This window comes from Canis lupus, chromosome 14 (assembly GCF_003254725.2).
Source record: "Canis lupus dingo isolate Sandy chromosome 14, ASM325472v2, whole genome shotgun sequence".
Lineage (NCBI taxonomy): Eukaryota > Metazoa > Chordata > Mammalia > Carnivora > Canidae > Canis > Canis lupus.
In genome coordinates, this window is record NC_064256.1 from 59,464,949 (window position 1) to 59,492,535 (window position 27,587).

General features: G+C 43.7%; 1 long non-coding RNA gene across 3 annotated transcripts; it reads right to left on the reverse strand.

Annotated features, from left to right (window-relative positions):
• Positions 1-4,333: 4,333 nt before the first annotated feature.
• Positions 4,334-27,374, reverse strand: LOC112678090 (uncharacterized). 3 transcript variants are annotated; one of them, XR_003147378.3, is made up of 6 exons: positions 27,179-27,374; positions 24,313-24,418; positions 20,899-21,037; positions 9,235-9,439; positions 7,552-7,752; positions 4,334-6,347 (listed from the first exon to the last, which is right to left on the reverse strand). It is a non-coding gene; the product is annotated as an uncharacterized LOC112678090 (long non-coding RNA). The 3 variants fall into 3 exon arrangements; XR_003147377.3 differs by having other exon boundaries at positions 4,334-7,752; positions 27,179-27,371; XR_003147380.3 differs by lacking the exon at positions 7,552-7,752 and having other exon boundaries at positions 27,179-27,369.
• Positions 27,375-27,587: the final 213 nt, after the last annotated feature.

The following is a 27,587-nucleotide window of genomic DNA, read 5'->3' on the forward strand; positions in this document are numbered from 1 at the left end:
GTGTTGTTCACCCACACCCACCCCTCCCCAACCTCGTGCCATCAAGTGAAGCAGAAACTACAAGATGCTTGGACAAAGATGGTAATAGGTGGCAGCAGCTGTCAGATATCTGTACCACTAGTGTGGTAAGAGAGCAGCTTGTGTCTGAGGCTCAACTCTTGCCCCCGTACAATCATTATGTTTGCTGTCTACAGCCACCTCTGCTTTTGCTCAGTTTCCACTTTCTTCAAATATAAAAAATACATCAGTATGTTTTCCCAAGATACAGTTCTTTTTTTTTTTTTTAAATCTGATGCTTGTGTATTTATTTGGAAAGAATGTTTACACAAAAGTCATGCCTAGCTCAACCTTGGAGAAACAGGGACACCGTATTCTGTTTAACCTTAGAAAGCATTTTATAGTTAATGTTTGTTCTAGGTCCTTTTATTACCCCATATCATGTAAGAGTAAAATAGGAATTAGAGAAGTGAAATGATACACAACTAGCAAGGAACAGTCTAGATTTCTGATCACGAGATCTTCTCCCTTCACATGGTGACTGGGGGAGGACATACTTAGCGGAGGAAGCAACATGAAAAAATATGGAACTACAGAGGCGTTTCCAGGAATTCCAGATATTTCTTCATGATGGGAGCTTAGGATGTATGTAGAACTATGGAACAGGGAACCCAAAAGAAAGGATTAGTGGAAAAGGTAGAAACTGAAGGCCTCATGATTGATTCGTTAGGTAAAAAGTGGTCATTGAGAGTTCTCAAAAATAAGTAACATACTCAGGTTTGAATTTCCAGAAAAATTTTCTAAATTCTCTAGGACCCTTATGGAGGATAGCGTCAAGGATTAAAGCTGAATAAAAGAATTGTTTGATCATGAAAGTGATGGTGAACATAAACTAAGCCATTAGTAGTAAAGATAAAGAACTTGGGGAACTTTGAGAGATGCTGGAGTGAACATGCATGAGACTTGATCCTGATTGACCCTGGTGAGAGTGGAGCGAAGAAATGGGAGAAATCAAGTGTGTCTCCATGGTTTCCTGCTTGGGTAGCTTAGGTGGTTGGATGATGTGATAGTGACTTCCTGGACTGGAAATACAGCGAAGGGGCATGTGTGGAAGAAAACAAATGAGTTCAAGACGTCTTGTATGTGTTATAGATGTCTGTGGGGCAGAAGGTAGAAATGCTCTGGAGGCTTTTGGATGGACAGCTCTGAAATCAGTGAAGTCTGTCCTGGAGCTAGATACAGATGTGTGCCTAGACCCTACCTTAGACCGACCAAATCGGTTTCCGGAAATAGGTCCGTGTGTCTCCCACTGAATCAATCTTATATTGAATAACGTGAGGGAGATATATTAGGGACTATCTAAGAGCGATGAGTATATGGTAATATTTTCTTACAATGGGGAAGAGAAGACTCGTGATTTAAGGCTATACATGGGCTAATCAACTTCTTAGGTTCCTCGGGTTAAAAATCTATTGTGATTTAGTATTTAACTTTGTACGTGTTTATTTCATTTCATATTCTACTAAAGAGGCCTATTCAAGCGATTAAAACATAGTTTTTGAAATTCTTTGCTAGAGACGATGTGATCTCCCAAAACAAAACAACTTCTTTAATCCTGCAACAAGATTCAAATCTCTAATATGAGCAACCTAATGGAGTTGAAAGAGTTGAAAAAAGATGGGGTTGGTGTCAAGAGATTTGGCTCTGCTACTTCTTGTTTGGTAAAATCACTTGATTGAAGTGCAATTCAATAAATTGACTGAGTGACTACCATGTACAGAGCACTTAGCTAGCGGTGGAGGGAATCCTCAGATATATACAGCACTTCCTCTTCTCTTAAGAAGCTTATACTCCATTAGCATACTCCTACACGGTAAGCTCTCCAGGAGCTTATCTCTGCACGCCCTAGAGACGGAAATAACTTGAGCACAATCACAAGACAAAGTAGAGTAGGACCGGTGTAAAAAAAAAAAAGGGAGATCGAGTGTTGTTATAAAATTTAAAGAAAAGGGAACATTTATTGAGTATGTACTATGCGCTTTCTTTCTAAGTAATATGCTAGAATTTTGGAACATTCCATCTAAAAATAGCACTGTCTGATAGTCGTTCAATTTTATCTAATCATTAAAGTTAGTTAAATAGGGCCATCTGTTATGAGACCTAAAAGCAAGGCTAAATACCTTGCTTTTGACACCTGGTGGAACCGGAGGACTTTGGTCGAACTGCAAGTTCTCCTCCGCGCTCTGCGTCAGTGAATAAGGCCCCCTACTCAAACCACTGTTCTTATCAGGAGGACCAGGTACCCTTTTTGCTTTTCTCTGTAGGGATTTCAGTTCTCTGCCAACCCGTGGAAGTATTGCACAAGCCAATCACATCCTTCCACCAGAACCAAGGCGGAACCTCACAGTCTTGATTCTACAAAGGCTGCCGCCCACAGCCTCTGCTTGTTCACCCTCTTCCTGAAAGCAATCCTGGCCCAGTGTGGTGTGTGATTCTCCGCTCCCCAGGCTAGGAGTAGGCTTGATAAATAAACTGCTGTTGATCCCATCTGTCTAGTATTGGGTTCATGTATCTAGCTATCTCATAACCAAAGGGTGGGAGTCCCTTCCTCACAAACAGGGTGATTAGGTGGTAATTAAAAACAAGTCATGAGTAATTAAAAATAATAGATAATCTAACATAAACGTGACAATGTAGCAATTGCTTAAAAATTTGTAGAATTTCCTTAATTAAAAACCAAGAGCAAACACAAAAAACACAGGGTGAACTCTTTAGATATACAAGAAATTCCATAACCTTAGTTTGTGCCTACCTCTCTGATATTATTTTCCAAAGCAAGAGTCTACCTCCATCCACTATAAACCATTTTTGTTTTTTAATGCTCTACGTGGTGATAAATATCTATACTTTTACTTTTTTGTGTGTCTTCTGGCTGGTAAAATGTCTCATTATCTGTTCAACTCCTAAAAAAAAAAGCCGACTCCGTATCTTCTCTACAGTGAGGTTTTCCTACACACCCCACAGAAATGCTGTGGTTGTGCCTTCCTCTATATCATCACATCACTGAAAGTCCATATTATTCCATAATGCAACGATTTGTTTATATACTTGTCTCTCTTATTAGCTTGAGGATAGAGTCGGTCACTTTTTTATTAACGCTTATGCTTCCGAGAACTTACCATGGTGGCTAGCATCAGATGATGTCAGCGTTCCAAAATCCTAGTTCAACAGACGCTGTTGAACGAATGAATCATCGTGTAATTGTGTCTGGCCAACATGGGGTTTATAGCCACGAAGCTCACGATGCAAAGAAATAGTTCCATTTCTCCCTCTCTTTCTTCCCGCAGCCCTTCTAATGATTGGAGTAATGGGAGGCTTACGTGTCTGGGTAAAGAAAGCTCAGATTTTCCACCGCCTCCTGGCCTCTGATGGCCACCAGTGAATTGTAATGGACCCTGTGGTCGTTGGGCCTTGGCCTTTATACCCGAGATGCTGAGACCACGGCAGATGCAGTGTAGCCCCACATATGTCCAGTGCGTTACTCTGCGTTTTCCTCATCCTCGAATTAGACTCCTCTGCTTCCTGCATCTTTTTAGGAGCCAAGAAATCTTTGCCTGCCCTCCCCGCCCGCCTCTACGTCACGCAGACTGAGCCCTCCACTGGGCGCCGTACGCATCATCGCTAGAGACGGCTGTTCCGACACCAAGCTTCTGCTCTCCCTGGGTTAAACCAGGACACAAACACACGTCCTCTCTGTTTTGGGACTGCCTAGCTCTATCTGGGGTCTGAGGATTCCCCGTACCATTCTGATCACTCATTTTAAAATTCCAATCAATTCCACCTTTTCAGGTAAGCTTTCCCCAGAAAGAAGACAACATTGTTCCCGCCTGAACGTGAAGGGATCTTTTCTTTTGAACTTCTAGTTTATTATCCCGCCTTCTAGCTGACATTTATCACATACAGCTGTGAAATAGCGTATGTATGTATATATATTTTTCCCAACTATATCATATATTATATATGTGTTTTAGCTTTTCAACTATACCCTAAATTTCCCCTCCTCGTTTTGGATTTTTTTAAATAAGTGAAAACTGCCCAAAAAATGCCATTATTCTTTAAAAAATTACGTATACTCTGATGATAGTATATTATTTCCATGATCTCCAATAGAAGATCTGTAAATTTAATCTAGTAGCTGTTTAATGAATGGTTTCCAGGCCAACAAAAAAACAGCAAACATTACACTAAAACATATTTTTATCACAAGTTAAATTCCACTAGAGCGACGAAAATTTCCAAATACCAAAAACTGTTTTTCAACTCCGGCTATGGCCCACTTATTTCAAACAATACTTAATATAATAGCATTCTAGTATGACAATAGAATTGAGACAATCCCTTAGAGTTCATGTTAATTAGGTTTGCAGATGGCTTTAAATCTTTTCAATTTTTTTCTTATTTAAATTTAAATACAATGGGGAAACGGATTAGATATTGCATGCCAGTTAACTCAGCTACATTGTAAAACAAGTATAATATCAAATTACACATGACATCTATCCATGGGCTTATTCAACTGTAGGAAAGTGGTCTTACATTTTGTCAAACAAGATCAAACTAAAAGATTTAATCCAAACAATTCAATATTTGATGAGCGATAAAAAGTGACATGTGTTTGTCTAAAGAAAGACCTAAATGCCTGGACAAACAGATGTGCCTCTAGAAACATAAAGCTTTTGTTTTCCTTTTGTTCAGATTGTGCCAAGGAGGAATATTGTCTCCATTACGGTGAACATTTTATTATCGTGTCTCAACAGGAGTGCTCTGGTTGAGAAAGCCCTTTTCATTCTAAGTTCTTGTCCCCCATGGGCTCTAAGTTTCTTATTCTTACTTTCAATGCAGAACTGATTTCTTTTTCCCTCTTGAAATGTTTGATGAAATTTCTATGTGGCCAATTTTGAGTTATTGGAGCATAAAAATGATGATTTTTTTTTCACCAGATAGGCGATTTTTCAGGTGCTCTGGGGACGGTTAACTTAAGAATTTATTTCGAAAAGTTAAACATTCTTCAGAATATCATTATTCAAGAGAAACAAATTCATCAGAAATAAGACCAACGAAATAAACAAGTGGTATAGATTGAAAGTCCGAAGACGTAGGGAATCTGAAACCTGAAAACTAGGTTTGTTATAAATAGTTGCATCAGTGAGTTCTCTTCCTCAGTGTGCGGAAGAGGTTTAGCAATGGGGGGCTCTGAGGCTGGGCAGTTTCTTCCAGTATGTGCTTTTCTACATCCTAAATATCCTTGAGACCAAGTCCTGTCTTTGTGCAAACTCTCATGTCAGAAAAGACAGTAAAATAGGGTACAAGGATTTAAGAATGTTCCTCAAGAGTCAGTGCTCCTTCCTCTACTCCCTTTCTGTATGTCTCAGAAAGTTCCAAGTACATGGCATGGAGATTGGTCACTGCCCCATGTCACAGCAGGATCTCAGTTTGTTGCCCTGCTTTTCCTTCACTAATTCTGTTTTTGCCTGAGATTTCAACAGCGGAGATCATCGAAAAGAGTAACTCGTTTTTTTGTTTTTAACCACTTTATTGAGGTATGATTGACAGGCTGTACATACACAAAATTGTTTCTGCCTCTTCAAAAGAAGCATGGATCCATCACTTTGTCCCCAAAGTTAAGACCTGGTGTCACGGAAGGAGAAGCAGTCTAGCATATTGTAGAAAGCACTGAAGACATGGGTGTGAATCCTGGCTCTGCTAGATTCAGCTCTACGATCTTAAGCAAATTGGTTTAGAATCTCAAAAAGCGGGTCTCCTCACCAGCAAAACGAGGATTTTGATACTTTGAAGGTTATTTTGAAGATTAAAGACGATGTATGTAAAATTCAGGGATTGGCAGATGTTTCACAAATACTTCTGTTAACTGTGACCTTGAGCTTCAAAGAGAACCCTGATGAAAGGGCTCGGGCTTTCTTGAGAGGGAAGTTTGCCCTCATGCCCTCGCATGGTTTGAAAAGTCTTTGCCTCACAAAGAATTTATTGACTCATTTGAGACAACGTGTGGTATAATGAAAGGAGCACCCAATTTGGAGTCAGGAGACTTAAATCTTGACCCTTCTTTCTTGCTAATTCATCTCTGTCACCCTGAGTAGGTCCCTTAAATTTTACGGGCTACCGTTTCCTCGTCTATCATGGAATGAGGCGCTAGGACAGAGGATCCAAAAGTCCCTTCTAAAATTTTCTGACCCTGAGATTCAGAGCTCACGCCAGACTAGGGCAGCAGTGAAAGCGGAGGAGAGGAACACATGGGAGCGGCTCCCTGAGGCATGTAGTTCCAGGTCAATCTGAGAGCGAGATCAAGAGAGATTAAAACTAAGTTCAGTAAGAGAAACAAAGTCGTTGCTCTTTTAAAGTACTTTGGAAATTTGGTTTCTCTCAGGATATGTTATAGAGCTCATTGGCATTAAAACCCTTGGTGCATGTAAATCACACGTTTCTAAGATCGCTTCCAATGGCACCGGGAGCCCCGGATCTTTGAACCAGAGACCATTAGGTTGAAAGAAGGAAGAAAAGATGTTATGATGGTTAAGAGGGATTCAATTGGCTGGTGTCAAGGTGGTTAATGACACCATTTTTTTTCCTTTTGTACATATGACCTCTACATTAGAGGCATCTATTTTCCAGGAGGGAGATTATTTTCATTATGATTCTGAGACATGTGCAAAGAGCTTCCAGCTGAGACAGACTTCCCAGAGCCCCCGTTGGGAGACTGAGCATTAAGATACATGCTGTGATTTCACCCTTGTCAGCGCAAGGAAGTACCAAGAGACGACTGGCTTCAGGCCCGTCTGCCGCCGCCCTTGCTACCAACCAGAGGAGCTGCTGCTACCTCAGTGAAAACGGATCCAGCTTTCATCTTAAATACTGATGGACATCGGACCCATGATGCACCCAACCTCAGCAATCTGGCTATGATTTTATTTTATTTATTTTATTTTATTTATTTTATTTTATTTATTTTATTTTCTGTTTTATAAAAGAAATCCTATTTTATAGAATTGGATAACCATGCTATTGCTGGTATAACAGCTATTGTAAACACTTGGTCAATTTTTATTGTTGTGATACATTTTCTATTGATGATCACTGGGCAACACAGAAAATATAAACAAGAAAATAAAAGCCACCTATTATAGAATCTTCCTGAAATGGCCTTGATAGTATTTTATGTACATCCTTTCAGCCTTTTCATGTGCATGAATATGATCTTCCCAAATTGGGATAATATGCCTATTATTTGACATTGAAAAAATAATTAAGATAATATCATGAAAGTCTCCCATGACATTAAATGTTCTTTGGGGAATATGGTTGTCGGGACGAGGTAAGGGTGGAGGGGACAAAGAGAAGAAATGGAAGTGGTGAGAGCTGAATTGGGAAGTCTCGTTGGGCTGGTTTATAAAGCAGCCAGGGTCTTGTAGGCCATGCTACTGCGGAGGAGGAGGCAGAGGGTTACGGTGCAGCGTGAGCAGAAGTCACTGAACCCACCTCTCTAAACAGGGGTGAGCGAGACAGTTGAGCAGGATAACCCAGGATCCTTGCGATTCATTTATGTCGTGAAGGGAGTACAGCAGAGAAGAACAGGCCATGGACTTTGGACTCAGCCATTTGGGATTTGATTCAACATCCTGAACTTAACCCATGGTGCCACCAAGACAAGTTATGTCACGCCTTATGAGGTTTCCTCATCTGTAGAACAAGGACAATCATATACATAACTTCTACTCACGATTAAATGAGATAACACACGGAAAGCTTGTGTCTTTCTGCTGGCACATATACGGTGCTCATTAAACTTTTCCATTCTTATTATCCAATTTAGGTTATAGAGGGAAAGATCATCTGTTTTCCCATAAAAGACATTCACTCCTGTTAATGGGTCTGTCAGGGACACTATTTCTCAGAAGTGAGAGCAACTTTGTGTGTATTTACTATTTCCCTTATACAGAGTTGTTCACACAGTTGGGGGGGCGGGGCTTGAGACTTTTTCCATCAGTTTGGCCACCAATCAAATATAAAGGAACAAGTGTGGTAACTTAGGGGGTGAAATGTGGATTTAGTGAAGCCAATGTCCCTTGAAGATCTTTCCCCAAGATGACGGCCCCTCGTGGCATGCATCCTCCCCAGTGCTTCCTGCCCATTTTTCTTTGTTCTTCCTCTTCCTCACCCAGCTCCCACTGGTGCCTGCCTTCTGACCATGAAGCTCCATTGCTAAAACACCCTCCTCTAGTCTCATCCTCCTCACCTATGATGAGAGCCATCCTCTAACTCCCAGAAAGGCACAGATTGCCGGGCCTACGGCTCACCTCACCTACGGCTCTGCCCGGGGCAAGCTGTGTGATCTGGTGAAATGAGGAGGTAACAGTAGGGCCTATTATATAAACGTGTGTACACATATGCACACAAGTTACTTATGGCTACCCTATGTTATGTAATTTGGGGCTGCTACACACTTTCACTAAATTAAGACATTACAGAGCACTTATAAAAATAACTGATAGAGGGGATCCCTGGGTGGCTCAGCCGTTTAGAGCCTGCCTTCAGCCCAGGGCGTGATCCTGGAGTCCCGGGATCGAGTCCCGTGTCGGGCTCCCTGCATGGAGCCTGCTTCTCCCTCTGCCTGTGTCTCTGCCTCTCTCTCTCTCTGTGTGTGTGTCTATCATGAATAAATAAATAAATCTTTAAAAAAAATAACTGATAGAGAGTAAGCCCTTACATCTTAGCTATGATTTTCTTATTTTGTATAAAAATAAAAATAATAACTGTGAATCAATCCGGTACTGAATGAGATGGTCTGTCTCGAAGCACTTAGTCTTGAGCATGGCCCCGCGTAGCCCTGGCTCTCAATGGCGATAGTCGTTAATCTCTGCGTCCTAGCTACAGTGAAATCCTTCCAGCTTCCCGGGTGAGTGATGCTCTGTTACGTCCAGATGCTCAGTTACATCTCTGCACACTCTGTTCTTTTTGTCTGGAACTGTCCCCCTGTGGGACCCCTGCTCATTCTTGAGGTCTTCCCTTGCACGTTGGGTCTCTGCGAAGCCAGCTCTGTCAACGGCACAGACGGGCTAGAGGCCCTTGCTGTGTGTCCCCATGGCACCCTAGCCCCCTGACCGTCTCCATTCGTGGTGCAGTAACGCGCCACTCCCCGCACCCTTTGCCTCCACCCTTTACCTTATCCACGCCTTCGCCGTCCACGGTCTCAGTTACCCGCGGTCGACCTAGTCTGGAAGCAGATGACCCTCCTTCTGACTTCTTTCTCGTCAGAAGACCAGCAGCAGCCTGACACCCTCACTGCCCCTCACCATACAGACGTCTCAGCATCTCACATCATCACAGGGAGCAGCGTGAGTGGAGCGCAGTCACACGTTGAGATATTCTGAGAGACCACATTCGCATAATTAGTAGAGTGTATTGTTCTAATTGTTCCACTTAATTATCACTATTATCGTTAATATCTTAGTGTGCCTTACCTTCATATTATTAAATAATCATTTAATTCATAAACTAAGCCTTATCGTGGGTGTGAGTGTGCAGGCAAAAACATCATCGATACGGGGTCAGGCACCATCTGAGGCTTCAGGCATCCGCTGCGGGTCTTGGGCCGTATTCCCCACGGATCAGGGGAGGGGTTGGCAGGACTGTGTAATCGCTGACTTTATCGTCTTTGCTCCCGACTTGGTGGCTGGCCCTGGGAGAGAAGATGCCTAGCACCCGAAATACCACATGCATCGAATAGATAATAACAATAACAAAATTGTTTTAAAAAAATAAAGGGTAGTCATAAAGGTGAGAGGAAAACCAGGAGAGTAATTCCGTGCAACTCAGCAGGCCGCTCGGGTCTCAGGAAGGGACTGCGCAGCGGCCGGGCCTGAGAGATGTTGGCGCGCTGGGCCGTGGGGAGCCGAGTGGTCACCTGAGGGCCTGTGACTTCGGGCCGCGGGGCGCAGGGGCAGGTTGCAAAGGGAGCACGGCCGGGCGGGAGCCGAGGAATCGCAGCAGCCAGTGTAGACGCCTCTGGCCAAAAGCGTGGCTGTGAAGCAAGAGGAGCAGGAGAAGAGCCCCTCAGCGTGCGCGTGTGCCCGTGGCTGCTGGGCACGCGTGTGCTTCCCAAGGGCGTGCATGGGTCAGGTGCAAGGTGGAATGTGTTTCCAAGGTGAGGGGAGGCGAGGCCACCGGCAGGCCTGTGAGCCCAGGGCGGGCTGGACAAGGAGCCACTTGGGGCGGAGGTTCCTGGGACTCTGGCCTGTGCCCACGGGCAGCGGTGGTTCCCGGCTGCTGCTTACGTGGATGGTTCCCCAGGACCGTCCCTGTGCCCCCGGCCCCGGCTGGGATGGCTCCGGGCAGCCCCAGGCCCCGGCCCCGTCGCGCACAACAACTGCGGGTTTTCAAGACAACGAGGCACGGGCTCTGTGCTCCTCGTGAAGCCCCGCGGGCCCAGCTGTGGCCGGGCCGGAGAGCAAGGCAGCAGGTGGCGCGTTCATGCCCCGACGGCGTTAGCACATCCTAGGTGTGCCACACACGGGTCTACACCCGCTGAAGCAGACTCGGGGCGGGGGCGCTCGGTGGCTGCGTTGGTCGTGACCTCAGGATCGTGGGATTGCGCGGCGGCCCGGCGACCGGCCGGCCTGGAGCCTGCCTCAGTCTCCCTCGGCCCCTGCCCACCGGCCCTCTCTCCCTCTCTCTTTAAAAACAAAAATGTAGGAGATAATGATGTTGAAGTCTCGGCTTCTCATTTGGAAACTGTTGGTATCTGTTCATTTAAAAGGACAGTGGCAGGACTCAGCAGGGCATGTGGAGCTTCTATTCTAAAGAATACTGAGGACAAGGAAATGCGTCAGCCACTGTTTGCAATTTGTCACTGTCTAAACTCCTGGATGACTTTGTGAAAAAAAAAAAAATTTACATTTTCTTAGGACACTGGAAAAGAGGAAAACTTTGGAGCAATGTTTTTCTGTTTGTTTGTTTTTGTTCTTTTTACATTAAACTGTTTTTGCTTTGAAAAATGTGATCACACGCAGAAAAGGGAAAGGTTTTTTTATCTTGTGCTTTCACTGCAGATCTTTTTTTCGATGGAGCTCTTCGAAATATTCTGGCCATAGTCTTAAAAAATTTCTCAAAATCGAAAGAAAATATTTTTACTGAGTATTCTTTGAAACTCCACTCTGATTTGGGATGGACGTACACATGTAAAATGTTCAAAAGGTACAAAATGAAATCGAGTAAAAAGTAAGTTTCCCGATTCCCACTCGCCGAGCTCCCACTCGCCGAGCTCCCGCCCTAGAGACAACTGCTATTAGGAGTCTCCTGTGTTCTTCTGGAGGTATTCTCTGCATTTATAGTTACACATGTTGACACGTTCCCCTCCATCAGCAGCAGGTTATATACATGCTCATCTATTTTGTTTTGTTTTTCTCCTGAATGGTCCTTGGACTAAGAAAGTATAAGAAAAATCCTATCAGGCATCCTCAGCAGCGGAGCCTTGGCCTCTAAGTGACCAGTGAGATCTCCACCTCCCCTCCCCTCCCCTTCCAGGCACCGTTATGCATGGAGGCTTCTGGTTTTGCCTGAGGGAGGACAAGGAAGGAATATTTTTGAGGGGCGGGGTGTCTGTGGTTGGTGCAGAGCTAAAGATGAGAGACATTTTATGACCTTAGCCTGGGTTAGATGCCCAAGGTCAGAAAAGTGGAGGATTTATGGGAAGGAGGAGATGGTCAAATGTTAATTTCTGGGAAGAAGGGCCATTTCGAGCCCTGGGGACCAAATGTGGCACACAATTGGAGAGGAGGCCATTTCCCCCCATTTCCCCTTGGAAACTAGCAATAATCCGACATTCCTCAAATCTGCAGGCAGGGAATGTGGAAAATTATAAGCCAGAGTAGCAAAGGAAGGAAAGAGCAGACACCATGTAGTTACAGACTGGTTTGTGGGCATGTGTGTGGCATCCTTTTGGGGAACTCCCAAAAATAACTTGGGGACACTCGGAGATGTGCTAATTCCTAGTCATCAAACCAGCTGGAACTCCTACCATCATATTTTGGGCGTAAGAATAGACTGCAACTTGATCTTACCCCCTCAATCTGGTGAGGCTAGAAGACTTGGATTATCCGTAAAACTGGAAATTACTAAATATACAATAGGGGCAATGCCTTGTAACAGGATGGTGGGATGGAAATCTTGATTGCAAAACAACAGATACCTCTTCCAAGCTGAAGTGCTGAGCCAGGATCGAAAAGGAAGAGACTGAGAAGCAGCAGGTCACTCTTATCAGGAATACAGAGAGGTGGAGAAAGAGCTTGAAATGTAACTTCTTCTTTTCTAAGTTTTACTTTAGTTCCAGCATAGTTAGCCTGGAGTGCTGCATTAGTTTCAGGTGTAGCAGTGGAGCGAGTCAGCAGTTCCCTACAGCACCCGGTGCTCATCACAAGTGCCCTCCTTTATCCCCATCACCTATTGCACTCATCCCCCAGCCATGTTCCCTCTGGTGACCAGCAGTATGTTTTCTATAGGTAAGAATCTACTTTTTTGTCTCTCTCTCTCTCTCTCCTTTGCTCATTTGTTTTGTTTCTTAAATTCCACATATGAGTCACATCATACGGTATTTGTCTTTCTCTGGCTGGCTTATTTATTTCCCTTAGCATGATACTGTCTAGCTCCGCTCATGTTGTTGCAAATGGCCAGATTTCATTCTTTTTTTGTAAACTGAATTATATATATACACCACATCCTCTTTATTCATTAAGCTGTCAATAGACACTTGGGCCGCTTGCATATCTTGGCTCTTGTAGGTAATGCTGCAGTAAACATAGAGGTGCACATATCCCTTTGAATCAGTGTTTTGGTATTTTGGGGGTAGATACCCAGTAGTGCAATTACTGGATCATAGAGTAGTTCCATGTTTAACCCTTTGAGGACCCTCCACACTGTTTTCCACGGTGGGTGCCTCAGTTTGCATCCCGCCAGCAGTGTAAGAGGGCTCCCCTCCCTCCACATCCTCGCCAACACCTGTTGTTTCTTACGTCGTTGACTTTAGCCATTCTGACAGGTGTGAGGTGATGTCTCCTTGTGCTTTTGATTAGCGTTCCCCTGAGGATGTATAACGTTGAGCACCTTTTCATGTGTCTGTTGGCCACTGAACTATAACTCGCTAGGAGGACTTCTCAGGAGAGTTCTCCCGAGAGTCGTGCCATCTACAAGGGCAGGTTCTGAGGGGTGCCTGCCCGTCACCGTAGCCAGGCCTTTGGTCAGACCAACAGGAGAGTCTGGTACGTGTTCCCCAAGACTGGAGAATACAGTGGACTGGCATCTCATTCTCCCAGGGAGTCTCTTGGGCGATGGATGCGCTGGGTTCCAGAACAGACAAGCGGAAGAAGGGCTGTATTGGGAGCCACCAGCACTCCCAGAGTTCCCCGGGGTGAGCAACAGGTGCATGTTCTTCGCGGGTGTGCTGTGGGCTGTGGGTGAGAAGGCTTGAGCCGGGCGGGGTTCTTCTGGAGAGAAGTCGGAGGGGGCGTTGCCAGATTGCTAGGGGCTAAGGAAAGCCTAGGAGACCAGACAGCACAGGAAACCCGGGTCCAGAGAATCTCAGGCGGCTGTTTCCAAGCAATTGGGGGGGTTTCCAAAATAACCCCCACAGTGTGTTTCTCCACAGGCTCCGCTCTGGGCAGCAGCCAAGCCTCGGTAGGGCTACTCCTGCACACCCAGTCAGGGAGCTCTCGCTCCCCTTGCCCCTCCCGTGCCCCTAGCAGCACCCTCTTCGCCCCTGAACAAGCAAAGCAGGGAAGAGGAGCAGGAGAACCCAAGAGGGAAAGCTGACCGTACTGGGGCGGGGGGGGGCTGCCACCTGCAGTCACGTCCGGAACCTTGATCACCACACTGGTGGGACACTTTAACGGGAGCATTTAGACTCAGACTAGGGAGCAGCTGACGGGAGCCGCGCATCCCACTCCATCCAGGACACCGCAGGCACTCCCCGGGGCGGGGACACATGGCCCAGGTGGCGGACTCTGCCTCTTCCCCCCGTGTCCCGGAGGCTCCTCAATGTTCACGTCCCTTCAGTTAACTTCTTGCCGGCAAGGCCCCCTCCTTCCCGCCCGCTCGGGCTCCACTTCTTCCCTTCTTGCGTCCTCTAGGGGTTCCTCTGTCACCTCGGGCCCGGCCCCGGGAGCCAGGAGTTCTCCTCCCGGGATGGCTCTTCACTCCCCGCGCGACAGTGGCCATCACCGGCGTTTGCAGCCCCTTTCTGCGGAGGGACCGTCCCGAGGGCGTTGGCCTCAGCCCGGGAGCCCACGGCCGCTGCTGGCGACGGGACGGGGCGCAGCCCGAGCTGCCTCTGCTGGGAAGCACTGCGCCTTCCAGCGACCCAAACCCCGCATCGGTGCGGTGGCTTGAAGGCTCCAGCTCACAAACCCCCGCAGTTGTACACACCAGGCCCCTGCCCCTCCAGGGGCAGCTGAGCTCCCACTCCTGTCTCCACTGCAACGCCTGCAGGCCTGAGGTGGCCGCCTCTGGACACGGAGGCCAGTGACACCACCCTCCGTTAAACGAGAGGGCCAGCGTGGCGCGGGGCGTGTTGGCAAAACGCTAGTGGGACGGAGGCATTTGCCAGGTATTAACTACTACCGTGTCTGTAATCCTCACTCATTTTAATCCCAAATTTATCCGTCTCTTGGATGCCCGGGCTATTAGTTACTTCTTCCTCTTCTCCTTCTTTTCTTTCTGTTTCTTTCTTCCTGCTTCTTTTTTCTTTTCTCTTTTTTAGATTTTTTTTTATTTATTCATGAGAGATACAGAGAGAGAGAGAGGCAGAGACACGGGCAGAGGGAGAAGCAGGCTCCACACAGGGAGCCCGACACGGGACTCGATCCCGGGACCCCGGGATCATGCCTCGGGCCAAAGGCAGGTGCTAAACCGTGGAGCCACCCGGGGATTCCCTCCTTCTTTCTTTCTTTTCTTTCCTTCCTGGTTCTTTATTTACACGTTTTTCTTTCTAGGTCCAGGATTTCTTCCCAAGAACCTATACAGAAGTTAAAATGGCTTCACAATAATAATCCAGAAAACTGTGTCCCTGTCGCACATGGGATTGAAGTCCCTTCCCACTGCCTGAAGGCTAAAGCTGTAAGATGGGAAAGACTGCAATAGGATTATAGAATATTGGATCAATAGGATTCCTTAAAACTTCTGCTTCTCTTGATTGGTATTTGCCGTTTTGTCCTTCTTTCTTATTAGTTCACTTCTGAGCACATGGAGAGGTTTTAAAAATACTACTTGCCATGACAGCTGCTTTGGACCGTCATTTCTAAATCTTTATTGACATTGGAATCCTCAGTACATTCTCTTCTCGAAGCCATGTGCCACTAGAAACTTTTTTGGCTCCCAAGAAGACGACATTTCTCTTCATTCTTGGTAGAATCAGGATTCCAATTTGGATATTATTGATATTTTTTGTTCCCTAGTAACTGGTGGAGGAAGGAAAAACAGCATTTGGAAGAAGAATTAAGGTCCTCTAGGGAGGAACTTCACTGTGGGTGTGGCGGATAGAGAGAAGAAGGTAGACCACGTACCTCAAGAAGGTCGACCGTCGTACCTTCCCAGAGAAGCGAGCGGTACGATCATCAACCTCTGAAGGCTAACTGGTTCTCTAACCATGTTGTCAATTATTTGACTTCACAGTGTTAAAGTAGAATTTCTTATAAAGCAAAAATTGATCTATTAGGATTTGTAAACCCTTTGAGAGAGTAATAGCTTTACTTTTCAAATGACATATATCTCAAGGCAGGGGGGGTTAGGTTGTTGGCTTGATGAACGGAAGCAAATATTTTATCACTTTGATTAGCAGATATCAGAGAAATTGTAGGCAGATGGAGAAATCTTTACAATGTTTCTTTGCACTAGTCCAAGGTGCTGGGTTTTTCTTAGCCCATCGTTTAAGTTTAAATTCTACTTTGAAGGGGGAAAAAAAGCATAAATTTAACGAATACAAACTAACGATGATAAATGTCAAAAAAGCTTCCATACTTAATATTTTGTTCAAGTAGTTTTGGGTCATTTGACTCGCAGTTTTTGTTTCTCATCTGCCACACTTTGCAGCAAGAAAACTCATTAATATTCAAAGTCCCTTCAATTGCTTCCTCCTACTTTCCAAAATATGTTCCATTCAAAATCTCTCTAGTCAAGCAGACATGAGGAAGAAAGAGAGTTTCTACGGTGTTTTTAAAAGCTGATTTGTGGCAAAATCATTTAATTTTTTTGTTGTTGTTCAAGCCCCAAAAAGGAGTATCTAGAGAAAATTTCCTGAGCCATGAAAGTCTCCCAAGGGGAACTAGTGAGGTGAAGAACAGCTCCTCAAAGAGTCCCACCCTCTCCTGTCACAGGAGGGTCACAAGATGTTCCACCCGGACTCAGGTAAACTGAGGCTCAAGCCTTCCCCTACAAAGATACCCTTGAGGTCACCAGGGCGTCGTCACAGAGTCTTTCCCCTGAACCCTTCTTGGTAAAAAAGCTACTTAGAAACTTGTTTCAGCATGACAGGACACATAGGCTAAATACATTTTCATGAAACTGGGCCTTAGGTCCTTCTACTAGTACCTTTTATGTTGTTTATAACTATGGTAACTGGTAATAAACTATTATCCATTCCTTCCTCCTGACTCCAGTGTCATGACCAGCTTACTACTTTGAATTCTCCTATTTGCTACTCCCGTTTTCTCACTGGCTATCACTGGGATTTTTCAAAGCTACGCTTTGAAAAAATCATAACCAAGACTAAGTTCAAGTAATTTTAAGTTTATAATATGTATTCCTACACATGCTACGCCAGCTCAAATGTCAATACTCAAATGAAAAATGAAGAGTTAAAAGTACTTTAAATACAAGCAAAACCAAGTTCCAAGGTTCATAGTTTTCAACAGTTTGCAGAAACAACCACTCTTTCCTTCCTTTGTAAATTGTTTCTTCCAAACCTTGATATTGTGAGACAATTAACATGCAGACTAGTTTACATTTGAGGACACTGCTCCTATCCTTTAGTCAAAGGATCCGCTAATGAAGGGAGAATGTATATTCCTTAACTGGCTAGAGCTGTTCGTGTAGGACGATATGTATCCATATTTTTTGCCTGTTGTTATTCTCATTTTTAAGTCAAACTTTGTAATGTTATGAACATTTAGAAACACGTAATTTGTCAAGTCAAATAAGACATATTAAAAATAAGCAGTGCCTTGCTACCTCTTTCTTCTCCTCTGATTTTGTTCAGAAATGAAGCAAACCCAAGACCGAATCTTGACAACCGAATGGCTGCTTAGTTCACCACAGCGTTAGGGGTACCGAGGCAGATGAGGGTCCTCTGGTCTCCTTCCTCTAAGTAGATCAACAAATAAATTACCAGACTAAAAATATCCCCTTCTATTGTTTTAGTTTTTCGTGGAGATTCCTTTCCATCTCTTTCTACATTTTTTGCAGTATTTTATTACCTGTAGAAGGGAAAAAGCAGCTTTACGCGAGTAATTTTTAGCGTGTTGTATTTGTAAAATCCATGGCGAGGCGAGTCAGCAGGAGTTGGCTGACTACGCTTTGCCGTGGCCATGAGAATCGAGGAGCTGCTAATTCTTCGTAATTGTTATAAATTTCCTGGCCCACATCAATAATTCTGTATTCAGTCAACGGTGCCCATACCACCCATTGAGAAGCCCCGCTCCAGGATGGACACCCCTTAAGTCTGTTTTGAATAACAGTAGACTTCAGAGAATGGGTGGAACATATGAGTTGAAGGGCTGACTCTGTGAATCAGAACTTCAGGAAACCACAGTGAATTATCTGGCAATTAAACATATCCCATTGATAGAGCCTGAATCTAGATCAGCCTCAGGCCTTTGCTTTAGGACTGGCAAAACAGCCCCTGGATGTCCAAAGGGTTTTGTTCTATGGCCATGGTTCCCACCTACCGCCTTCTTCTATAATCCTCTTTCAGTGGGAGGTGGTATCAGAAATACACTTCCGCTACCATGCATTAGAAAGCAATAGAGTTCACGATGTTTATCCTGTGTCTTCTGAAACCAAGCGTCTCCCATTCTAAGACTTTCAAACAAAATTCAAAACAGTGGCCTTGGAGCAGAATTTCAAGGGAGGCCCCTACAAAGCCCGCCAACTCCATGGTTTCCAGTAAAAGGAACTCCTGCTCCAGTCTTTTGAAACCTGGTTCAAGTAAAATACCATTCTCATACCAGGGTTTGAATCACATTTCCTCTGTCCACACAGCTTCTATAGTCTTGCCAGAGAGAGCATTTACCCCTCTGCTTCCTGATTAAAAAAAAAAAAAAAAAAAAAAAATCTGGCTGGCCTATTTTTAATATGCTAATTATCTCCATCTGTAAGTGCTTCCTAGCCTCTTTGGCTTTTCTTGGCCCAACCTCAAATCCCAACATCTCTTCCAAGGGAAAAAAATGGGTATCCGCCTTACGGCCAGAAGCCAAGGTGCATAAAGAGAGAATTGAACCCTTCAAAAACTAAACCCAAATATGGCGCAAATTGGCAATCAGAGTTTTAAGACTAAACATTTTTAAAGATTATCAACTTTACGTGAACTTACTCTCTTTCACTTGGTTCCCAAGAAGAACAGTTCCCCAAGATATTTATTTATTTATTTATTTATTTATTTATTTATTTATTTTATTTTCCCCAAGATATTTAAATCATTGATACTTTTTCATGATACTTCCCCAGATACACAAGAGAGTCGGGATGAACACATTTACGTGAAGCAGTAGATGCCACGAGGTTAGGTCTCGAGGCTTTCTAGGACCATAACTGTTTTGTTCGTGGACCATATGTTTAGCCATAAAGATTACATGAGCTATCTCACATGAAACCTCATACTGTGTGATGAGGGAAATAAGAACATCTTTGAAAAATGAAGTAAACTTTCAAAAGAATATGTTTTCTTTGGCCCCTGAGAATTTGTTTTAAAAATTGAGAGAGGAGGGATGAAAGCCACGCTCCACCAATGCTAGCAGAAGTGGCACGTCATGCTTTCTGTTTGGGTAGGAAGTGGTTGGATTAAGGTCAGCACTTGTATAATTTCCTGACAGATGTGTAAGGACAATCATCTCAAAAACGTCTCCGTAACCACTTCATGAGAAGCGTGCTTTTGTTTCCCTACCAGTATTTTTAGAAGTTGAGGAATATTTTTTTGTGTGTTTTAACTGCTTAAAAATCTTCAAAAATCCACACAATCTTCACATACCTTGCCATTTTCACTTTCCCCCCCAAGGACTGGTTTTGGCACTTAGCCAGAACAAATTCCTGGGGGCAGATGCTATCGGTCAGGAGAAAAAAGTAAAACAAGGTAGAAAACAGAGCCCAAAGCGACAAAGACTCACGTCTTGACCCAACTGTGGTCAGGGCCCTAAGAGCCTGCTTGACTGGGCCTCCTCGTTGGCCTGCCTTCAGCAAGAATCTTGCTGAATCCCTTTAGTGAGAATCCCTCCCCTTGATGTTTGATCAAACCCCTCATCCGTTGTCCTTGGCATTTAAGTCTTGGTGTCCCCGTGGCAACAATCCTGTTAAGCCAGTTTAACAAGAATTCCCTGCCCTTGACGTCTCTCTGAGTAATTTTCTACCTGTTGCGAGCTGCCTTTGCTGTTTTCAAAGTTGAACTCAACTCCTCTCCCTGTTGTGATGGTCTTGCCCAAAGCCTTCCTTATAATTTTTTTTAAAAAGATTTTATTTATTTATTCATGAGAGAGACAGAGAGACACAGAGAGAGAGAGAGAGGCAGAGAGAGACAGGCAGAGACACAGGCAGAGGGAGAGAGAGAAGCAGGGAGCCCAACGTTGGACTCGATTCCAGGTCTCCAGGATCATGCCCTGGGCTGAAGGCTGTGATAAACTGCTGAGCTACCCGGGCTGCCCCCTTCCTTACCATTTTTAACAAGTTCAGAATAATTTTTCTTTTTTTTTTTTTTTTAATAATTTTTCTTTAACAAGGGATATGAGTAGGACTTAAGACTGGAATGAACATTGTGAATTTAAAGGTCCCCAAAACTACAAATTGTCATCCAAATAAATATTTACTGAATAAATTTTGAAATATTCTCCTTAAAATTATTGTTTCTAATATTTACTGTTTAAATAATCAGTTAACTAAGATGTCTTATCTCGGCACACTCTACTGTCATCCCGAATGTAACAGCTGCTGTAACTATACCATACTTTTGACAATTAATCATTTTCTAAAATGGTTTCTAAAAATATAACCAAAAAAACCCATATTCTGTTGCATATATGCAAAAAAATGTGTGCATGATTACAAGAAAGAAAATCAGTAAGAAAAAAGCTTTAAAAGCAATAGGTAAAAAAAAAAATAAAGCAATAGGGAAGGATCAAGGCAAGTTAAGGCACTTTTTTCTTTTGAAGTTTCTTTTGTTAACTAGACTTATTGTAGTGATCATTTCACAATATATATGAGTTTGGAATCATTCTGTTGTACACCTGAGACGAATATAATGTTATATGTCAATCACACCTCAAAAATTGTGTGCAATTTATGCACAAAAACTATTTGTACATAAATTTATATATATATAAATAAACCATGAACCTGAGTACTTATGAGATTGTATTCATAATGGGCAGGTCATTAAGCTCCTCCAAGCTTCACTTAGTCCCATTTCCCCTCAAGCCAGAGCCCTTAAGTGGGACACGGCAAATACGACATTGATCGAGGCCTGGTGTTGTACATGAATAATTTGAGCGAATTTTTCATCGTATTTACTTTGTGTTTCAAGTTTTGTTTTAACGTAAAAGGTAAGGCTTTCAATAATTGACCCTGGAGTAAACTTACCATGTTTATTTTGGTCTTAGAGCGCCCTCGGTCCCACCGCCACCTACTGCAGCTTGAGAAGCAGGACAGGAGACGCAGGCTATGTAAGCGTAGGAAACCAGACGACACAGCGCGCGACACCCGCTCTCCTTCCAGTTACCTAAGAAATACATGAATATGCACTTACTGCAAAAGCTCCAGTTACCTGCTTTTTACGTCACCTCTCCTTCCCAGAGAAAGCCACCGTAAACAATTCAGTATTACTTTAGAGGTTCTTAAGTGGATTCTACATGTATACGTAATTTCCTTTGTCGCATAAATAGCGGATTGAACTGTCCGCTGGCTAACACGAGGTGTTTTTCTCTTAGTCTTTCTGAAAGAACGGTCTACTGTAATACAGTAGTCTTTCTAAAAAGCTAAATTGCCTTGACTCACTTTGGTTTTCAATCCACATTTATGACAAAAGTCACATTCAGAAGTAACGGGCAGATGAATTTAAGGAGTAAACGCTAACCCTGGGAGAACCTGTCCGCTAATATCTATGCATTAGATAATTTAGATGCCGTGGTATCTAATTTTAAAAATATAAATGCCACTATATTTCTGCTTTTATTTGACTTTGTAATGAGAAACTTAAATGGATCTTTTCAAAATGAGCTCTTAATTGCCTTGGTAGCCTCCCCTTGCTCTTGGTAATAACAAATCCGTTATCCTAAAAGCGGCAAACGTCAGGGAGCTAGAATTGGGGTCCAGCTTTAAAACTGCTTGAAATTCTGTCCTGGGATTTTGTGTTTCCATTTTTCCTCACGGCTATAGTTTAAAATATTTATTGGACTTAAAAATTGGCTACGTTGCCTGCAGAACCTGGAACCCAGAGATACCAGCCACCAAAGAAAAGAGGAAATGAGCAGCGGGGCGAGAAGTCCTGTACATGAACTGGGGCCGCGGCTGTGTCCATAGTGGGCTTGCCTGACTAGACTTAGATTCAGATTTGTCCTGTCCTTTTTATTGTTCCTTAAATTTAGCAAGATATACATTTCCTCCAGCTATAACCTAAATCATCTGGGGCACATCAATTTGGTCTGAGGTCATACGAGGCGATGCAGCCATAATAGGTTTTTGCAAACGTACTGAATTATGTTTTCATGACCACTGAGGGTTCTGGGACTAGTTAATTCACTGCATTTGTCATCAAGCTGAAGGAATTCTTTAGGAGCTTTACAATGTTTGGGGGCTTTTTTTTTTTTTTTTAAAGAAACCTTTTATTATAAAGTAATGCATGCTAACTATATAAAATTTGGAAATAGAGAGGCGAAAAGTAAAAGCTATAATTCTGCTATTTAGTGATAATTCTTCTTGGAAGATATTGTTGAAAACCTATCCAATGGCCATTTATATTTTTTTCTCATGAAAAGTAAACCAGATTAGAAGTAACAGTATGCCCAGCCTCAGGGGATGACCATATTAGTCTAAAGGAAGCATGAGCAATACCATTATTTTCCCCATGTTTAAGCATGTGACTCTTTTCTGACCTGGGTGCTGTTGGGGAAGCGTTCAGAGGGCCATGGCAAGATTTTGCTTCCTAAAGGATTGCATTTTAGGGAAAGGCCCCTTGTGCTAATGCCATTGTACATTCTTTTTTGAATCTAGTCCTCTGAGTATGTAAGGCTTGGAACTGCAGCAGTCATTTTGCAACCATGAGGCAACAATTTGAAGGTCAAAACTAATATGCCAAGTGCAACATAAAAGAAGCCTAGAAAGAACTCTGATCATTGCTAATAAAGTTGAGCTGTTGAACAAATACATCATAGACTTTTGTTAAATTAATAATATTTTTCTGTTTTTAGTAGCTGTTAACTGAGTACTCTTAATAAACCCTGATTCATTCAAACTCATGTACCGACTATGAGCACTCTTGATGTGTTTCCTTTCATACTGTTAAAGTAAAATAAAAGGGAGACAAAACCATTTTAAGACACGTAAGTGAAATATATTTTAGTGTATTTCGTAGATACAAGTGAAACTTAGATTTTTCCTATAAATGCTTCTGATAATCATAAATGAAACTAAAGTCGGTTTTCCCAAAATGGGATAAGAGAATCACTTTTAACTAATCCCTGCCATCTGGAAACCTCCATTGTAATAACCAGTAATTATGAGTGTTAGAGCAATGTCCTCCTCTGTCACTGTTTGCCACCCTGAAATGTCCTGCCTCTGAACTTTATGCCACTTTTAGGTTTGAAGTCTCTTGTTTGCAAAGCTTTTTTTTTTCCCTGCTCAATAAAATATTCATACCAAAAAAGCTCTCTGAATCTTCTTTTGACAGTATACAAATACTTTTAAAATATGGAATTGTACGAAACACAGCTTTTGTATTCTGTTTCTCCCCCTCCCACCTCCCCTGGAATAGTATCCTAAGTCAATAAATATTCTTTAAAAACATAATTCTTAAAAATTTGGTTACAATATTCCATCCTACTGATATATACTTATGTTTGACCATACCTTAATTGTTGGAAAACTTGGCTATTCTTTGAAAATATATATGACAAATATTTTGATAAAAAAAATTCTTGCACCAATTTTTTCTTTTTTAAAAAACCAGACTCTAAATTTTTGCTATGCAATACGTTCCTAGAAGTGGATGCTTCTGCTCTTTGTTATATACGACCCTATTGCATTTATGCTGTTTGAGGCGGAGCATCTAAGGAGTAGATTGACTTGTCTTCTCTTTCGCTTCAACACCACTTGGTCATACTCTCCTCTCTGAAGTCAATGTTTGTTACCAACATTTGCGGTGACACAGCCCACAGGCCTGCACAGTCCTCACGGACAGCTGCCTTTTGTTTCTAGAATACAAGGCAAGAGATAGAGATAATTGTGTCTCCGAGGACTGGATGGTGTTTATCAGTAGAATAAGAGCTTAGAATCGCAGGCTGTGCTGTGGTAGCATTGAACAATTCCCAGAAACACGGGCCCCCAGTTGTTCTCTAATACATCCGCTATTTTGCTTGTGTTTGTGATGCAGGACCACCTGAAGTACAGGATCCAGGCAGGCATGTATGTGAGTATACTTTTGAATAAAGGCCACTCACTGTTCTAAACTAGAGAAAAAAGACATTTTAACTTTAAGTATTCAAGCAATACTTAATTTAAGGGATTTCGTCCATAACTGTATGTGTGTGGAGGCACACGGAGTTTGAATTCTTCGTGTCCTTTTTATCTGTGATGATTGATGCCTCCTGGATAGGTTCATCCTATTGAAATGATTATTGGGAATTCATAATGGGCTCTCTTGATGGAAATTGATGTATAATAATTAATGCACACACGTGAGTAAACATGAAAGGAAAAGCCAGCGTGGATTCAAGCACCAAATGGCTTCTGTATGAAACCTCATCCCATAACGGACTGATTCTGGAACGACACAATTACCAAAGCCGCGGTGACACATTCCGATGGTCTCTTTGATAGAGCTTCAGTTTTCACAAGATTTGTTGTAGTCTTCGGTGCCATTATTCAGTACGCATGATCTCATTATCTGTTAGATTGATCAAAACATTAAAGACTAGTGTTTTGTATTACTACACATTTTTATGGAAGTAGAATAAATTTAAATAATGTTATGGCTATATGCGGCTTATATTGATGGCATTTGTGGCTCGTTTGTAGAAAAATTCGTACTCAGTGCAAAATCAACTCCTTCTCTGTTAATATATTCCTGCTTATTGATCTTGTGGGAAGTTTATCATATTCACTCAGAGCAAGGAAGCTGAGTGTAAATGAATGGATATGGGGATGTAGGAATCCAAGAACTTGATATTTAGTTGTGGTTCTGCCACCAATTATGATTTGGCCCGAGTCTCCACATCCATCTCATGAACTGCTCTGGTGAAGTAGTTTTCTGCATGATTCCCCCAAGTAACCTGAATAACCAGGTTGTAAGGGAAGGAATTTGAGGACTAGGCAATCAAGTTGAGTAATAAGGAAATGAAAGTAATCTAAAAAACTCCTAGGTGACGTGCTGAGCTGCTAGGGAAATCAGTCAGTAGAGCAGAAAGGTCTGCCACAATCTGCCATCACTGTCAGATGTTCTTGTCCATAAAAGCAGAAAAAAGCCCTCAACCTCCCTCAATTCAGAAAGGTCACATCTATTACCTGTGGCAATGCTGCTAAGCATCCAATCTGGAATTTTTTTTCTATATATGGAGCTGCCATTTTACGTGCCAGCCAGTTTGTTTCTTTTCATATCTTATAACTATCTCCACTGAATGTAGGATAGATGTAGAATTACCCGGTTGGAAGATAGATTAGAAAAGTGGCAGAAAAATGCTCACCTATTGGAAGTGATAGAGGGAAATAAAATGGCAACTGTCACCTCTGGCCGTCCAACAGTCACGCGCTACATTTTGTTGTAGAGACAGTCAGTAAAAGTGAGTCAGGAGCACCCGCAGGAGAATAAGTTAATGCGAAACAGCATGGGGTCACTGACCACTAGAGAACTGCAGAGGGATACCAGACGAGATCCAGGCACCTTGCTCCTCATCTGTTAGAGCCACACAGGTAATCACAGGACCACGACAGCTGATGAAGCTTATTTTAGCACAGATATACAACGTGAGTGCTTTACACACGCATACACAGAGCTTCAAATGTCCAATAATAAGAATTAACAACCATGGAGTATGGTCGCGTGCCAAGCGTCAGGCTAAGCACTCAGAGCAGTCTTTTGAAGAGGGTTCCCCTACCTCCACTTCACCGTTTAGAGCACGGATGCTTAAGGAAGAAAAAAAAATGACCCTCCTGGGAACACACTATTAATGAGCTGTCAAGTTAGGATTAAAATTCCAAGTCTGTTTGCCTCTAGGTCTCTAGCCCTTAACATTGATAGGATACGGGGTTCTCGATTTGCTCTCCAGAGAACCTGCACCTAAAATGCTGTTTCCAGGGGCGCCCGGGGGGGAGGGGGGGCTGGGTGCAGCCGGGGAGTATCTGACTCTTTGTTTCAGCCCAGGTCACAATCTCCGGGTCGTGGGAGAGACAACCGTCAGGCTTCACACTCAGTTTGCTTGAGATTCTCTCTCGCCCTCCCCCTCTGCTCTTCCCACTCATGCTCTCTCTCAAATACATAAATAAACCTTTTTAAAACGTGTTACTTCTATCACTTGCCAACCTCCTTAGCTTCCTTTATTTTTCCTTCACGGTATTTGCCATTATTATATAATTTATGTTATCAGATGCCTTATACTTTCCATTATTATACAGATCATCTGTATTATCATCTACTGTGTACTGTTCCCGCGTACGTATTGTGAACCCCCATCCCCTCCATTCTGTCCGCCACTGTGCTTTGTCCCCTGCCGACCTCCTGGGCTCTGAACAGAGCCTGGCACAGCGTAAGTGCAAATACGTATTTTGGGGGCTACATCTACGCGTGGTAACCTGGTAACAGGACAGTCACGGTAGCTAAATTTTTTTTTCACAGTCGGGGGTTTTAGTTTTCCTTTATCTGGTATTTGCGTTACTTGAAGCTCTTGCAGTCACTTTTTTTAACTTATCAACTCTACTTTTAACGTTAGTAGATTAGGTGAGTGACACCTAGAGAAAGAATAAACGTCAGATAAAACTTGTGGAACACATTTTAAAAACAGGCTGAAAAATTTTGCCCTAAGTGGAAGCTAATAAGCTGACATTAGTTCAAAACATTTCACAGGATGAGCAAGAAAATGAGTAATTGGGCTTTGACCAGAGACACAGAAGGTCACTTTACTGGAAAATGCTTTGCAAAACTTTTCTCAGAAAACTGCTTTATTATTTGAAATTTGAAGTGTTAGGCGGTAGCTTCTGTGTTCCACTTCAGAGATAACGAGCTCATCTTGCCATTCCGCAAAGATATTTGCTTGACAGCTTTCATTTCTGTTGCCAGAAGTATATTTTTTAAATGCTTTGTGCTGTAGCTTCTGCACTCTTCAAGGTGATGAGGCAAAAGGAAAAAGTACCTTTGTGTGTTTTCGACAGCAGTGGAATCAGCCTCAAGAAAATTTAATAAATCAGGCACAATAGGAATGCGGCAATAGTCATGTTTTTCCTTTACTGCCGTCTGCCCCGACCCTGAACTTCTAAGCCAGCCTGGCTCACGGACGTCGGGGTCCCCGTGGGAGAGAAGGGCCCCCTGTTCGCAGGAGCCGCCTGGGCCCTGTCTTGCCCCCCCCCCCCCGCCCGTCCCCCAGGCCCCCCAGCATCAGTCCTGCTCATCCTCCCGCTTCCTCAGAGGCACACCTTCTCCTGCGTCCCTGCTCACCTCTGCTCGTGAAGACCGAGTGCCCTGGAGGAGCCGGGCCTTGGGCGCTGGGTGCAGCGCTGGGTCACGTCGAGGTCGGGTCCCTGGGGCGCTGGGGGCTGCGCTGACCTCGGCGGTTCGGCTCCGGGATGCGTGTCCTCGTAACGTCCAAGCACAGGGCGTGAGCGTCAGGTCCCTGCTCGGCGGGGGAGCTCGGGCTGCAGTGGGGGTGGGGGGAGGGGAGCCCTCAGGCCTCAGCGAGGCAGCGCTGCAAGAGGTGAAGTCCGGGGCCATGCAGGTCGGCCTCACGGAGCAAGTGGCGCCCTCCCCGGCCATGAGGCGCGCGGGGCAGCAGGCCAGGCAGGGGTGCGGGCGTGGGGCGAGCCTCAGGGCCCATGCTCCACTGTCCAGCTGGGGGGCAGGGGTGCGG